This window comes from Coenobita brevimanus, chromosome 27 (assembly GCF_032717465.1).
Source record: "Coenobita brevimanus isolate Jiangsu-jjx chromosome 27, ASM3271746v2, whole genome shotgun sequence".
Lineage (NCBI taxonomy): Eukaryota > Metazoa > Arthropoda > Malacostraca > Decapoda > Coenobitidae > Coenobita > Coenobita brevimanus.
Window position 1 is genome coordinate 18,895,478 of NC_136980.1, and position 17,217 is coordinate 18,912,694.

The following is a 17,217-nucleotide window of genomic DNA, read 5'->3' on the forward strand; positions in this document are numbered from 1 at the left end:
GCCTCAAACAAACTCGGATTATTGTACAGAGTCCGAAACTTCGTCACTGATGAGGAATTAGCACTAATTTACAAGTCATGTGTGCTCTCAGCTGGAATATTGCTCATCCTTGTGGAATGGATGTGGAGAGGTTGCACTAAAACGACTGGATAAAATTCAGAACAAAGCTTTTAGAATTATTAATAGCCCAGTTATTACAAATGAACTACCTCCCCTACAAGTAAAAAGGAATATTGCCCCCCTTGCACTATTTTAAATATACTTTATGGCAAATGCTGAGACGTAGTTGCATCCATTGTGCCACCTCTCCACGCCTTTCCCCACGCTACACGGGCATCTGGTAGCGCTCATGACTGGAATGTCACACGGCCATATATTGCAGAACTGCCAATTAGAATTCCTTTACTCTCCGAACTGCATCTCTTTGGAAATCGTTTCTCCCAAGTGGTTTCTCCCCAAACTTCAACATAAGACTGTTCAAGTGGAACTGTTACAAATTTTTTGTGAACGGATGACAACTGTAATCTGGTGCATGGATTATTTTTTTAATGATTTGTTTTTCCCTTCCTCTGATCTGTTATATATTTAAAAAAAAAATCATTAATCAGTTCACCACTTGGTTACTCTCCTAAATGCTGTGAATCGTCTCGCAGCACCAGGGTTTAAAAAAAAAATGTTCTAATGTTGACAGGGTGAACTCAATTTGTAAGCTATTGTTACCTGATCATTTTTTTTTTTTTGCCTTACCATTACGAACCATCATAGTACAACGTGGGTGACAAATCACATGTCTTATTGAACTGGCAAAGATAAAATATACGAGATGAATTTTGCAGACGTTTATCCAGAAGAAAACCAGTGATAGTTTGTTCAGGAGTCTCTTGCATCTCTCTCTCTTACCAAGATATTCCTAACATAATGGCATACCAGTAATCAGTTGTACCTCGTATACACAGGCTGTTTTGAAATAGGAGCAAGAGGCATTAGGGAAAAAAAAAAAAAGATAAATATGCTAAATAAACTGCCGAAACAGAGAGGAACTTGGGATCACCAACATACGAGTATACCAGGGAGAGGAAGCCGTTTTCTCTAACAGCCGTGACTGTTTTGTCCCCTACACTCTTTAATCTATATATGCACGACGTACCCACACCCCACACGCCACAGATACACATGGCTTCCTAGGCAGATGATATAACACTTACATGTACACACCAAAACGCAAACACAGCCGCACACATCATTCAACCTTACCTCAACACACTACACGAATGGTTCACCACAAACAGGCTCAAAATAGCCATAGCCAAATCAACAGTGACTCTTCTCACAAACTGGACAGCAGAACACAGTCACATCCCACACCTCACCATAAACAACACTCCCCTACCACACACACACACACACACACACACACACACAAAATCCTTGGTGTAACATACAATACATCAATGTCATTTAAACAACACATCACAAACATTAAAAATAAAATAACACCAAGACACAATGCTTTGAGGTCACTTGCCCATACAACATTCGGACACAACAAAGAAACCACCACCACAGTATACAAACAATACATACGTTCAGTGATGAATTATGCAAGCCCTGCCTGGGCTTCTAACCTGACCAAAACACACTAGAACACTCTACAGACTATACAGAACAAGGCCCTAAAAATAATCACAGGCTGCACAGCTACTACACCCATAGACCACCTACATCAAGAAACCAAAGGCCTCAAAGTCAAGGATCACCTAGACATGAGAGGCACCCAGTTTCTTGCTGCAGCCTCCACAGACCCACAACACCAATACAGTACATGGCAGCACATCCACCCACACCGAGGAACATCAAAACAACACCCAGCACACGATATCATACACAAATACTGTCATCTCTCCCCCCTCGCCCACCTCAGACCAGCTTCCAAAAGGATATCCACACTCAGATCACTCGCTGCTCCATTCAGTCACTTAAAGACAACACACAGTTGCATGCACGGCCTCCTGACATCTTCCCTTCTGAATCCTATCTTCCTCGTGAGGACAGGGTCCACCTGGCCAGGCTGAGATGTGGGCACCATCCAGCCCTCTTAAGCTACCAGAAGAGGCTGGATGACTCCGTCGCTGATGCCTGTCCAGGATGCAACACAGCACCCCATACTATTAAGCACATTATGGAAGACTGCATTGCACACAATCACCTACGCCAACGACACAACATACACTATTTGAGAGCTCTGTGGGAAAGCCCGATCTCAGCCATGGCTTTCCTAAGGGACTCGGGGCTGTTCGGCCAGACTGCCTAGGGAACAACTACTACTACTACTACAGCCGTAACAGTGGAACTCATCCTAAGTTAAATCTGATACTCTCCCTACACCACCAGATTCTCGTCTGATTCCATGCATGTAGATAAAACAGTTTTTAGTTACTTTTATTTTTTAATTAATATAATGTAGTTACTCCTAAATAACGTTGGTCTGCTATATTCGTTATTTATTTTTCAGTTTCCCTTATATATTTTCGTGTCTCTTTGTATACATAGCTGAAACGGATTATAGCTTTTTTTTTTTTTGCACTATGTATAAACTAATTCATCACTTTCCTGTGTCAGTTTCTGCTTGCTCTTTAGCGACAACGTTTCCCAGACTTTTGGGACCAACTAAATTTATGTTAAATGATATATATATATATATATATATAAATGATTATCCGCACTTCATCTGCTTGTCCCGTCTTCTCCATCTCCGACCTTCTCCTCAAGTGGGTCACTTGTACCCAGTGTGAACTGCGTGTTTTTATCTCCGCCCTTGACTTTCTTCTAAAGACCTTTCAGACCTACCAATCAGCAGTTCATCAGCAGCCCTCACTCTTCTTCACAACCCCCCATTATCCCCTTTGCCTCCATTCTCCTTTTCTCTCCCAGTCCAGCAGTTGTCTCTGTCAGCCTCACATCCTCAGTCTTCAGCTTTCCATTGTGTTTGTTGCACCCGGCGTGATCAGGTTGACTTCCTTGCCATAATGGCTAATAACCTGGCGTCTGCTGCCATCTACCTCCCCGTGTCCAGCACAAATCCTTCAGGAAGGGACCATAGAGAGCCATCAGTATGCATCATGACAACAACCGTGCTGTGTGGCATATCTATGGCAGTACCCCACTCACCCACCGTTGTGATGTGGTCGTCGCTCTGACTCACCTTAGTATCGCTTTCTGGGGGAACTCACCGGACAGACAAACCCTATGAACTCTGTAACACTCCTTCGGCTCACCCATTCTTTCATCATATTGTCACTTGTCCCATTATCCCTGCTTTATATCCCCTGGTTTAACCCGCCCCGTCCCAGAGACGTGAATTCACGTCCTCACATGATGTGCACTCATATCCCGGAGACGTAAATTAACGCGGCAACATTGCAAGGACATTGCAAGGCCCCTAATTTGCACAATTTTCAATTTTTGCGAGTGATTTTTGGCATGTATACACGGGACACCTTCCTCTACAAGATGCCAGGCAGGGACAATGCATTACCCAGCATGACCTCCTCCCCCCCCCTGCATGACCTTTTCTCAGCAATTCACCTGTTATCAGTGACCTGGCCAGTAAAGCCATGTCATGCCACGGTACGAAATTCAGGGCCAGAGTGATTCCCCAGTCGATGACAATGTGGAGGACAAACATTAGAGGAAGAAACAGTCAGAAATGATGATCAGGTAATGTAGCCAAAAAAGTTCAGGAATGGTGATGAATTAGTGAGTGAAACAATGCTTATAATGCCTATATTACCATTTGAAACCAATATACTCTCGTACTACATATAAATTCGTACCAAATAAATAAATAAATACCGTTTATGAATGGTGTAGAATAGTTATCATCCCATAGAACTCGTTTTCTTTGCAGCCAGCCTGATAGAAAACCCTGTAAGGTAAGGAGGTACTCCTACCTGGATCGAGTATTTTAAACTTCAGGTGAGCGATTTCTCTATGAATTTTCGATGTTTCTCACCAAAAGCGGATGTTTGAGCCCCCCCCAAAAAAAGGTCCAAAAATGTCGGGACTGGGTGGGGCGTACCACTGCCCAGAAAACGTCGGGATGGGGCGGGTTAATATTCAGTGGTCGCTATGTACACTTTCCTTACAAATCCGATGTTTTGGATACTTCCTCATCCTCTGTCACGATATCCTTCGCCTTTGTTTTCAAGTCACATGAGTCTTGACTCTTTCACATGCTGATGAATATATATGTTCCTATTCTGCACATAATGGTATACTGTCTGTCGTCATTGCATTTTACAATACCTCTTGTTTTGTCCAGATTTTTTTTTTTTTTGTCACATACTCATTACTCAGTAGCCTACTTATGTCCTTTATATCTGGCTCTTTATTTTTTTTTTGTCACTTCTTTTTTATTATCCATTTTATTTGGCATAATCATCTAATAATGGTAATTTTTGCCTTTATAGTGTTGCTATGTAATGAAACATTTCTTTATCATGCACGTGTCAATGTATCGTACTTTGCTTCATTAGAGTTTTTCTTGTTGGCCATTACCAAAAATGTTCAAATGAGTCCTTGAATTTTTGCAGAAAGGCAAAAAATGAATCTAAGTATTAACCAAATACTTTCCATCACCTACTTTGTCTAGTCTTCTCATCATCGTAGTATGTTTTATTGCTTTCTTGGGAAAATGAACATATTTTTAAATCCAACATTCTGGTATTGTGGAGGACATTCATACACGCTTTGTAACTGTACAAAGTACATTCTTTGTGAGTATAAGAGGCAGGCAGCTTGCCCAAGGAAGTGCTGGCGCCAAGGTAACGGGAGACTCAAGGAATATCCTGGATTCCATTTTCTCTCCTCGGCCTTGGTAGCTGGTTACACATCTTTCTGCCTCAAACATCAGAGGGCATCAGGTCGCCCTCCTTACACAACACACATATCCACATCATATGACATTGCCTTAAACCAGCTATCCTCTCTCCATAAAACACTGATCTTGTCATTACATATCATACACATTCCACAACACATCCCTGTTCTCCCCCCCATAAAAAGAACCATGGCTGTTGCTATACTGGGAATTAGTGCGGTGGTTTCTCGGGTGACGACTACCGACAGGGCTGGATCATCTGCACAGGGCCTTCCCGGTCGTCATCAAGTGACTGTGCCACCTTCCGTGTTGCGGAGCCCTAAATCTGCTCATCAGTGCAATAAAATGTTCGTTTTCAATATTATGGGACTTCACTCCAACATCAACTGTGTTCAGAATTTCCTCCAGTTTGAATCCCCAGATCTGCTATTTTTGACAGACACATAAGTAAGCTGCACCTCTGATTTAGCTAGATTTAATTTTCCTGATTATATCTTGATTCAAAATTTCAGACGCAAAGGAGGTGTATGTTTCCTTGCTAAATCAGAAATTGCCCTGGAGGAGATTACTAAATTTATTTTTCCTTATTTCGACTACTCCATTTACAAATTAAATTCCTTTGGTAAAATTAAGTATTTCTGTTGTGTTTATCGTTCTCCTAATGTCCCTCCAGAGCTGAGTTTATTTGATTCTCTGTCTTCACAACTAAGTGTCCTCAACATTAATACTGCATCAGAAATTACTATTCTGGGTGATTTTAATGTCCATAATGTTGAATGGCTCACTTATTCAGCCAGAACTGTGACTGGTCTTGAATGTGAGCTATTTGCAGACTCATTTAATCCCATGCAGTTAGTCAATCAACCCACCCGTGAACCAGACAACCCCGATCAAAATTCCCACCTATTGGACTTGTTTCTAACAACCAGTTCAGATAATTATAATGTCGAAGCGAAGTCCCCCCTCGAATCCTCTGATCATTGTCTGATACAAGCCACCAGTTTAACACCTACCACACCCTCCTGCTCTGAACCTGTCGTGGTGACTAAATACTATGACAGGGCAGACTGGGAGGGTCTCCAAAAATTTTTCATGGATGTTCCTTGGACCTCCTTTTTCTCCCAAGATGCAAATTCCACATTGGGCCGCATGCAGGATTTCATTAAAGTCGGCATGGAAACATTCATTCCCCATCATAGTTACAGAAAAAGATGTAATTCTCCTAAATGGTTTGACCACAACTGTCCTACAGTAACAGTACGTAAAACAATATCCTATAACACTTATACAAGGACCAAAACCTAAGAAACCATTAACTATTATAGAAACATCAGAAACCATGCTAAAACTATTATCAATCTTTCTAAATCAAACTTTCAACATAGACAAGCTAACAACCTACTAAACAACCCAAATGATAACAAAATATTCTGGTCTACCCTTAGTTCATTCAAAACTAACTTCACTACCACCTTTTCCATTCCACCGTTACAGTCCCCCAGTGGAAATATAGTAAATGACCCACGTGGAAAAGCCAACCTTCTTGTTGACATTTTGTCAACAAATTCAACCCTAAATACAGAAAATCACAATTTTCTTGTACTTGATTTTGATTCCCTTCAAATACCTCCTATCAAGATTCACCCCAGATACGTACAAGCAGTATTACAGAATCTCTCAGTAGACAAAGCCACTGGTCCGGACGAAATTCCTTCAATAGTACTTAAAAATTGCTCCTCAGTGTTGGCTCCTGTATTGGCAAAATTTTTCCGCTTATGCATCTGTACCTCAAGTTTTCCAGCCTCTTGGAAATAAGCAAACATCCATCCTCCTCCTAAAAAAGGAGCAACTACTGATCCATCAAACTATAGACCAATCGTAATAACTTCCGTTCTCGGTAAAGTTTTTGAGACAAACACATAGCCAAGCACTTAGAAATCAATAAATTAATCAATGATAGACAGTATGGACTTAGACAAGAACGTTCAACTGTAGACATTCTTTGCCTTCTCACCCATCAGATTAACAAAACAGTAAACCAATACGGTGAAACACACACAATAGCATTTGATATTTCAAAAGCATTTGAAAAAGTATGGCACTGGGCCATATTGTCTAAGATGTCACACTATGGCCTTGCAGCACTGGTTCCTCTAATTTCGTCTTACCTTCATAATAGAAAAATACGGGTCATGGTAGACGGAATTTATTCTCAGCTTCATTCCATAAATGCTGGCATACCTCAGTGATCAGTTTTGGCGTCAACCTTCTTTCTCATTCATATAAATGACCTCCTATCTGTCACTCACAACCCAATATACTCGTATGCTGATGACTCGACCCTTCATAGTTCTTTTACATTTAGTACCTCCCTTACACAATCTGATATTATAAATTCCCAAATAAACACAGCAATTTCTCTGAATCAGAACCTTTCGAAAATTAATCAATGGGGACAAACAAATCTGGTCTCATTTAATGCTCAGAAAACTAAATACAATAATTTCTCCAACAGAAAGAATCCCTCAGACTCTCACATAATTGTAAATGATGTCAGTATTCCCTTATCCACTACAATTGATATCCTAGGTGTTACTCTAAACCCCAACCTAAGCTGGACAGCTTATGGTAAATCCCTTGCTAAAAATCCTTCTAAAAATTTGGGACTAATGTACAGAGTTTGTGAGTTCTTCACTGACGACCAGATGGCCACAATATACTGTACAAAGGTCATGCGCGTTCTCAGATCGAATACTGCTCGCCACTGTGGAGTGGATATGGAGCGGTTGCACTGCGGCAGTTGGACAGAATTCAAAATAAAGCCATTAAATTAATCAATAATCTTGCCATTACGCAGGACCTTCCTCCATTATCAGTAGGTAGAGATGTTGCTTCTTTAGCATTATTTTTCCGATATTTTTACCGTAGGTGCTCTGACGAACTGGCTTCAATTGTGCCTCCCCTTCACATTGTCTCCCGAAATACTCGGTCAAGTGGGAGCATCTATGAACTCACACTCTCTCCCCCGCAATGCAGAACCTCTGCATATCAAAATTCATTTATCTCCAGAATAACTACTCTCTGGAATTCACTTCGTGGGAGGTGCTTCCCACAAGGATTTAATCCACTTTTATTTAAATCTATTTGTTATAAATATTTTATGAATGGAGGATTCCTTTAGGCACATGGACTTATATTTTTATTTCCTTTGTTTTTCCTTCCTCCATTCATTATCTAAAAAAAAAAACAACAACAACAATCTACCTTGACTACCCTAGTACCCTAGCACTTGACTCCATGGCACACGGACAGTTGTTTTTATTCTCTTCCTTCCCCTTCTGCCAAATACTTTTTCCCCTCAACTTATAAAAAGTCATTTGTGTTCCATTCATGATAACCAAATGTTGATCATTCATTTTTTCAGTTATCAACAATGCTTTCCAACAGTCCAAATTATATGTATTTGTTAACTCATGTAACAGAGTGCGCACACACACACACACACACACACACACACACACACACACATATATATATATATATATATATATATATATATATATATATATATATATATATATATATATATATATGAGCCTCTGTGGTACAGTGGTAGAATGTGCGCTTTCGCACACAGGTGAGCCAGGGTTCGCGTCCCGATAGGGTAATAAACTTTGGGAGTGTTCACCCGGCCATGTACTGCATTGGCGGACATAAGGGGTGCTGTGGTCGAACCAGTGTCTCTTACTATAAAGTATGCTTGCACCCAGTCAGCTTGCACGGGCCGATTACACTTGGTTCACAGACTACACACACATCCAAAGTCACTCCAGTATCTACATTTACACTTACAAGCACTTCTAACCCTACATACAATCTCTACTAGACAGCCTAAGCCACTTGGTAGAGATACATTGGCTGTATCATCCCGACTTCGGTTGGAATAGACCAGTCCTGCAGTGGATACTCAAACGGCTGATGGTGATGATATATATATATATATATATATATATATATATATATATACTTACAGAAAGCGTCGGTAATGTGGGACTAAGAGTAAATGGGAAATGTCTTGAAGAAAACAGATGACTAATGTTTGGAGAATGTGAGGGAACATCAGAGAAGGCGTTACGTTAAGTAGACCGAGGATGAGGTGGAGGGATGGAGTTGAGAGGTATATGAGGGAGGGGGGGGTGAGTTGGGGGGAGGGGAGTCAAATGGTGGGTGACAGAGTGACTTGGAGGCGTTTTGTCTGCGGCCACCCTTTGCGGGATTAGGGCGTCGGGCTATAGATAGATAGATAGATAGTTACGTTTTATTGTGCTTTATCTTGGCATAGGAACAAAGTGGAATTTTTCCAAACGTTTTAAGAAACTTCAGTTACTGCAACACAAATAAAATAAAGGAAGCTGTTCTTTCAATCTGCATCTGTAAGTGTTTGTTGTGTTTCAAGTTGCCAACACTGTAAATACCAGTATCATATACTACTAGGCAGTTTTATTTACAGATGCTCCTCAAAGTAAGATATTTCAACCATGCCGTGATAACCTAAGTCAGACTGATATTCCAGAAATCCATCGTAGTCAGCTGTTCGGGTACTTTAATTGGCGAGCGTTCATTGAGCTAGACACCAATCCTCTGTGCTCCGTGCGTCACTTCTGCCGGTGTGTCGAGTAATTCTGTTATTTCAGTATGTTTCCAAATTATTTAACTGTAACAAGTGATACAATATAATTCACAGTGAACCCCCTTCGCCCTCAGAAGATAATTTCCTACGTTACTGTTGCCGCTATGAGGTACATTATTCCGATTATAAAAAGCGTAGGAGAGGTTAATATTGGCCGTATGTCAGCACTCCGGTTCCAAAGTGTTCCCTTAAATTAACCAAATCGTCTCGAAATGACAACAGGGAAATAATATCAATGGACTGAAAGGAATAAAGAAATGGAACAAAAGGAAGAGCTTGTCAAATTTCTTTGTCTTGTGCTTCAAGGTATATTGCATTGCCAGAGCCGCCACACATTTTTCCAATGCAATATACTGTACAAGGTGCCATGGTAACTACTAGTGGCTGCCATCAAATAAATGTAATCGTTTATTGTTATATTGAAGAAAATATACGAAGTGTTATCCCTGGGAGTGATAGCTACTTTTGATTTTTTTGTTATGACACTCAAAATCCCAATGTCTTCTTCAGCTGCATAAAAGCGTCTGGAGCTTGTGCGAAGTTTATAAATTATCTTAACTAGAGGCCCCCCCAAGGGGGGAATCACACCAGCCACGAACCGATATCTAGCGCGGCTCGGTATGACCTTGACTTTGACCTACTTTCACCAATTCCGAACTCGTTGGAGATTTTCATCCCTACTGCACACCATAAAATTTTGTGTTGATATCTTAAGCGGTTGCAAAGTTATGGCGGTAACAGACACACAGACCTTGACCAACATTCATCAATTTCGAACTCGTTGGAGATTCTCATCTCTACTACACACCAGTAAAATTTTGGTGATATCTTGCGTGGATGCAAAGTTATCGTGCTAACACACACACACACACACACACACACACACACAAACTGAAAACAATACCAGCTTCTCTATCGCTGCTGGTAAAAATTCTTATATTATTGTGACCATACTTTGGCAGTTTAGCCTCAGAGAAAGGTTCGAAGAGTTTCTGAGGGAGTTTATAAGTAAATGAAGGAAGGTGATGTGCAGTGTAATGATCGGCATTTTACGATTGATAAGTGCAATATATAACTTATGAAAATATTACATACGTGTATGAGGGAGGGTGATGTACTGTGCGAAAATGAGACTTGTAGGTAAGATCATAACATATTAATGCAATGTAGTGGCCATCCTGCAGACACTTGACATGGATGGACAGCTCTACTATAAGCGATCAAGTTGTGTTTTACAGGTCCTGGAGACCAACTGATCCACAGGGTCTCCTCAGTGCTTAATGCTCAGATACAGGTGTTGAAGGCTTACGGAGTGCAGAGGGAGAAATGCATGTGTATATGATGCTCAATGGCTGCATTTGCATGTGGAAAGTTGTACAGAACATTATGTGGTGAGATGTGGTTCATTTTTTTAGAGACGCTTAACCCGTGGAGCACAATGCATGGATTGACAGCGAAAAGATGCTTCGTAGGAGCCAACCCCTCACAATAGCGAATGACTTCTGAAGGAACTTAACCAGTCACGTCCCGACCGATTTCGCACCTCCGGTACTCCCCAATCCCAAGCTATTTTGGGAAAAAATTTTTTTTGGCTAAAACCTCTGCTTTTGTTGAAAAACAAAGGAAAATCACCAAGAAGGGGCTAACCGGGATCCATAAGTGGTCGAAACAGGTGAGGTAACCCATGCCAGGTATTCTGTCACTGACATGTGAGGCTCTCACGTTTTCAATGGTAGGTAATTTTGGGAGACACAACAAAGAACACATCTACATTTATTGATTTTGACCTAATAAACAATCACAACAACAATATAGTGGTGTTCAATGATATATATAAGAAAAATAAGCATTGTTCCATCGCACGGACATAGCGACTTTGGTCATATTTTTCACACGCTAGTTGCTAAATTTCTTGTTTCAGTAAACATATCATTTTTTCTACTTGCATAATACTGTTTCAATGCCATTTTACCATTTTTTACTGTATGTAAATGTTTTCAGCTGTTTTCATTCATTACGATGACATATAGCATAACTATTGCGCACATCTGCTTACTCAGCACACTCGCTATGACTCTTCTCTCAACATACATTGTCATTTTTTTAATATCATAGTATTTTTTTTTTGACACTGAACCGTTTCTCAACCAATGTAAACTTTTTCACTTATTTACATTCCTTACGAGGGTATTTAGCGAAATGCTAGCGCATATTCCTGTAGCAAGGACTCTCGCTACCACTCGTGTTTCAACTTCTACTTTATTTCTTCACTCCCAATATACTTCCCCACTTACATTACACCCGTTTCCACCTATTTACATATTTACGGGCCTTAATTATTCCACTGAGCGTCAGAATATCTCATCAAAATACCCTCGCTAGGAATGTTTCGACTTAGATAATATTTATACACTTACATAATAATTTTCCACTTACATTACACCCGTTTCCACTTCATACAACTATTTACATATTTACGGGCCTTATTTATTCCACTGAGCGTCAGAATATCGCATCTACATACACTTGCTAGGAATGTTTTGACTTAGAATATATTTATGCACTTACATATTACTCCGAGGCACTTTATTCGCTTGTTTAGTTAGTTAGATAGGCAAGGTATGTGGAAGGTATTAAGAATATATGGAGTGGAGGGGAAATTGTTGAGTGCTGTGAAGAGTATGCACGAAGGAGCTAGGGATTACGGTGCGAGTGGATGGTGAGCTGAGTGAGTTCTTTGATCTCAATGTAGGACTGAAACAGGGTTGTGTGATGTCTCCATGGCTGTTTAATACATACATAGATGGGGTTGTAAAGGAGGTGCAAGGTAGGGCAGTGGATGTGGGGGGTGGCTCTAATGAATGAGGGTGAGATTTGGAAGATTCCGGTGTTGCTGTTTGCTAATGATACAGTATCGTTGAGTGAAGATGAATGGGAGTTGCAAGGTTTCGCGAATGAATTTGGGACAGTGTGTAGGAGGAGGAAGCTGAAAGTTAATATAAATAAAAGTAAAGTTATGGTGTTTGAGAGGAATGAAGTCACAGAATGTACAGTGAGGTTGGATGGTGAGGATATGGAGAATGTGAGTGCATTCAAGTACTTGGGTAGTGTGATGAGTAAGGATGGAACTTTGGGGGATGAAGTGCATGAAAGGGTACAGCAGGGAAGGAAGGCTGTTGGTTCACTGAAAGCAGTGATGAGAAATAGGGAGGTGAGTATGGAAGTTAAGAAGTCACTGCATGATAGTATTGTGATCCTTACCCTGACGTATGGAAGCGAGGCGTGGACCTTGCAAGAGGGGAACAAGTCAAGAGTGAGAGCAGTGGAAATGAATTACTTGAGAGGAGCATGTGGAGTGACATGGAGGGACAGGCTGACGAATGAAGAAGTGAAGGAACGTTGTGGGGTGGATGTGGATGTGGTTGAGAAGATTAGGAGAAATACACCGAGGTGGTTTGGGCATGTGGAGAGAATGGAGAATGAACGACTGACTAAGAGGGTGTATGTAGGTGAGGTGGAGGGAGGGAGAGGGAGGGGTAGACCGAGGATGAGGTGGAGGGATGGAGTTGAGAGGTATATGAGGGAGGGGGGAGTGAGTTGGGGGAGGGTAGTCAAATGGTGGGTGACAGAGCGACTTGGAGGCGTTTTGTCTGCGGCCACCCTTTGCAGGATTAGGGCGCCGGTCTGTAGATAGATAGACATATTTTTCCACTTACATTACACCCGTTTCCACTTCCATACTACTATTTACATATCTACGGGCCTTATAATTACACTGAGCGTCTGTATGTCGCATTTCTTCCTTAGTATGAGCGTCATATCGCATACACACCATATCAGAAATGTATCAAGGTGTGATACTCACTAAAACAAGGGTGAATGCAGAGACCCACGTCACACTCAATGTACTCATAGCAGGTGTCTTTTCTCTGAGTGGTGGGTTTCACACGGGAATTACTACACACATGACACCTGTGTTGGTGCCTAGGTCTATTTGGCTGGGGAGGTATAGGAGTGGGGAAATGGCGGGCGGATATTCTCAGGGGAGTTTGGGCGGTAGGGGCAGTGCATGTGCGTTGCTGGGGCCCCTCGACCTCATACCTTGCAAAAATCTCACGTGTAAGCTCCCTCATAAACCCTTCAAAGATTTCCTGCACTTCTGTTGTCATGGCATGCAGGTGGTGGCAATTGAGGGCAGTTATATCTAGCAGGTGAAAGAAGAGCTTCTTGTACCACTTCATCGTGGTCCTGGCACACTCGACAGTGGATATCATGGAGTCTGACTGGTCCACCAGGCGCATGTTGATGTTATAATCAAGGATACACTCAGGTTTCCAGGTGTGGTGCCTCCTCGCGCTGCGGTAATCCACGGACTCTGTTCGGTGCATCAAGGGGCGGTGAACTGTGGACAATAGGCAGACTTCTCTGTTGTGATTCCACACTGTAGCTAGGATATTGTTAGCCTGGAAGAAGACCACCTCATTTTTTTCTAGTTTCCGCCCCACCTTGACCATGTGACGCCGGTTCACCTTGATGGTACCACAGATTCCCATGTCATGCCTGTGTAGATAATGAGCGAGAAGAGGGCTAGTGTACCAGTTATCCAGGTAAGGGACGTGACCAAGATGAAGGTAGTCTTCAATCACTGTGTTTACCACTGCTCCAGACAGTCCAATACTCCGATCTTCTATTTTGTCTGTCTGTGCACTGGTGTACAAGACTATGTCTTGCCCATAACCAGTCCTACAGTCACACATAACAAAGATCTTGAACCCAAAACGGTGCCTTTTGCTGGGTATGTACTGCCGAAAGGAAATATTGCCTCTCCACAACACAAGACTCTTGTCTATGACAAGGTCTCTAAATGGATAAAATGAGGAATGGAATGTTTGCCGTAGATGATAAAAAAAAACAACCTAATTCGCCTCATCTTATCTGTGTCATTTGCATTGGCAGGATCATCAACATCGTAAAAGTGGAGGCGGCTTAGAATTTGGTGAAACCGATTACCGCTCATGATTTTGCCAAATATTGGTGTCTGCATGATAGGGTCCCTTGTCCAGTATGCCGGAATTCTGTTTTTATGTACAATTCCCGTCAAAAGTAACAGGGCAAAAAATAATAACATTTCTGCAAGGGAGACAGGGTAATTGTTAATGATGGAATACCTGCTCCTTGTGCCCAGTCTTTCACTCTCACGCCACTGGCTGCTAGCGAAACGGTTGGTTTGTTCCACTATTTGCTCCACAAAACCCTCACTGAAAAGCAGGTGGAAAAAATCCAGCCTGGTGGAACTACTGTGAATTCCTGGAGCCGTGCAGCCAGAGCGCCCCTGCTCAGTGAAGGGGTGAATGATGGGAGAAAAATCACTGCCATCTTCCCAATTCCAATTCACATTATCCTCGCCCCCATCGTCCCCATCGTCGGGGTGGGGAGGAGATGCTGGTGGGGGAGGTTGGGGAGGAGCAGTGCAGAGGGCTTCCCAACTCGCATTCCTCTTCCCTCGGCCTTTACCCTTCCCCTTTCCCTTACCCTTACGGCCTTGGGGTACATCAGGGGGCTGTGGGGAGGAAGTCTGGGAATATTGGGGAGCATGACATGCTGGGGAGTGGTTCCTCCTCACCTCCCCCCTCCATCATCACACCACGTGATTCATCACGCACTCTCACTGCCCCACATGATATGCCCCGCCGCCTCACACCAGCACGGGAGAGTGATGACTCACTCCCGCCACTCTCACTTTCAGTTTTTGCCCCAGAACTTTCGATTTCACTCCCCACTCCCTCCACGCCACTTTCGCCCTCCCCAAACAAAATGCTAGGTCCATACTTGCTAGGACGACATGCTGTGCGCTCGGGGCCGCGATGAGTGATAATCTCGCGGCCGTACCACATGGCAGCACGTCCCACGGCTCCATCCTCGTCCTCGTCCTCATCCTCGTCCTCGAATTCGGGCTCCACATCACGCAGGGACTGCCGGGAGGTTGTTGCACGATGTTTTGGTTCAGGCAGGCCCTCTCTAGCAGCACGATAGGTCACGTAGCCCCGCTTCCTGGGGGACGGGACCTCCTCATCACTGCTGCTAGTTTCCTCCTCCTCTGGTTGGACATAATCTTTGTCCACCACCTCGTCATCGAGAGGCGAATCACTGTCGCCTGTGAAGGAGTCCAGGGTGGCTTGGATTTCCTCCTCCGAGAGACCTCTGTGCGCCATGTCTGACCTGGGTCACTGCTAACAGGTGAGTGACCAAGCCGAGGGTGAGCGCGGGTCGCGCAGGGTCACCGAGTGTCCCCGCCTGGTGGCAGTTAGGAGAAAGTCGCGTGACCCTACGTATCCAAAATCAAGCGTGAGATTTTGAAAATTGTGCAAATTATGAACCTTGCAATTGCGCGATGTACCAGTATGTCGACAGGACTGGCAATTACATAATGTTGCAACATAAGTCATACTTCGACGGGATGCCTCGGGTTAAGAGTAAGCTAAAGGTAACTGTGTGATAGTATCAAGAATACACACACTAGTATAAAATACCACCGTTTTATGTAAATTTATATGCTGTCAGTTGCCCAGTGTTTTATGGAGTAGCCTATGTATAGATGTCCTTCCCGAGATTTTTTTTCCCGTCATCATCATCATCATCATTACCACCATTCTTCCAACTTTATGCATTCTTGGGTTTCCTGTCTTATTTTAATTTTATTTTGCACCGGTCCGTGAAGAGTCAGATTTGCCGTTGTTCCCAAGTGTTTAGCTTGCACTGAATACTGTATGAATTTTATATATTAAGGATTACTTGCATATTTAGGAGAGTGGAATCTTTTAAACCTTACACTGCCGCAGACGAGCTTGGCTATATCATTGTCAACATTCTCCCCATTTTATTTGGCTGAGGGAATTTCTAGTAGTCTAAAGATTAAATGAGATAGTTTTCAGTTGTTTGAGTGCTAGAAATCCTCTCAGCTATGCAATACTGCTTTGTGGTAGCCTAGTGAAATAATGTCACGGATCCTGTGACTCTGAACATGTAAAATATAAAGAAGTCATTGTTTGCCCTTATGGCAGAAACCAGCAAAATTCTTCGGCACAAGAAACGAACTATTAGTAAAAACAGAATACATGCGAATGTTTATGTAAACAAGTTGTACTATTCGTTCACTAATAATTTATTTTCGCAGAGTTAACAGATAAACAACAGGATAAGGCAGATTCATACTACAGGGTTTTGCAATTCAGTGGCACTGCCTTTTGGGGCAAATTATTACTAAACTACTATTCACTGAAGAAGAATATCATGAGTTGTTAATATCATCCAGTAATTATGGGCTCACACAGCTAATCAGAAATACAGAAATAACAATTCTAATTCAGATGCCACTTATGGATTTCTAAAAATGTCCTACTGTAAACTGTAAACATATAAGAGAGGTCTCTATTAATGATCAGGAAACTATAACACAATTGTGGAGCTATTGGTTCTGTTATATATATATATATATATATATATATATATATATATAAGATTTGTATATATACCGGTATTATATAAGTTACATCTATCTATCTATCTATCTATCTATATATTATATATATATAAATCATTATATATATATATATATATATATATATATATATATATATATATATATATA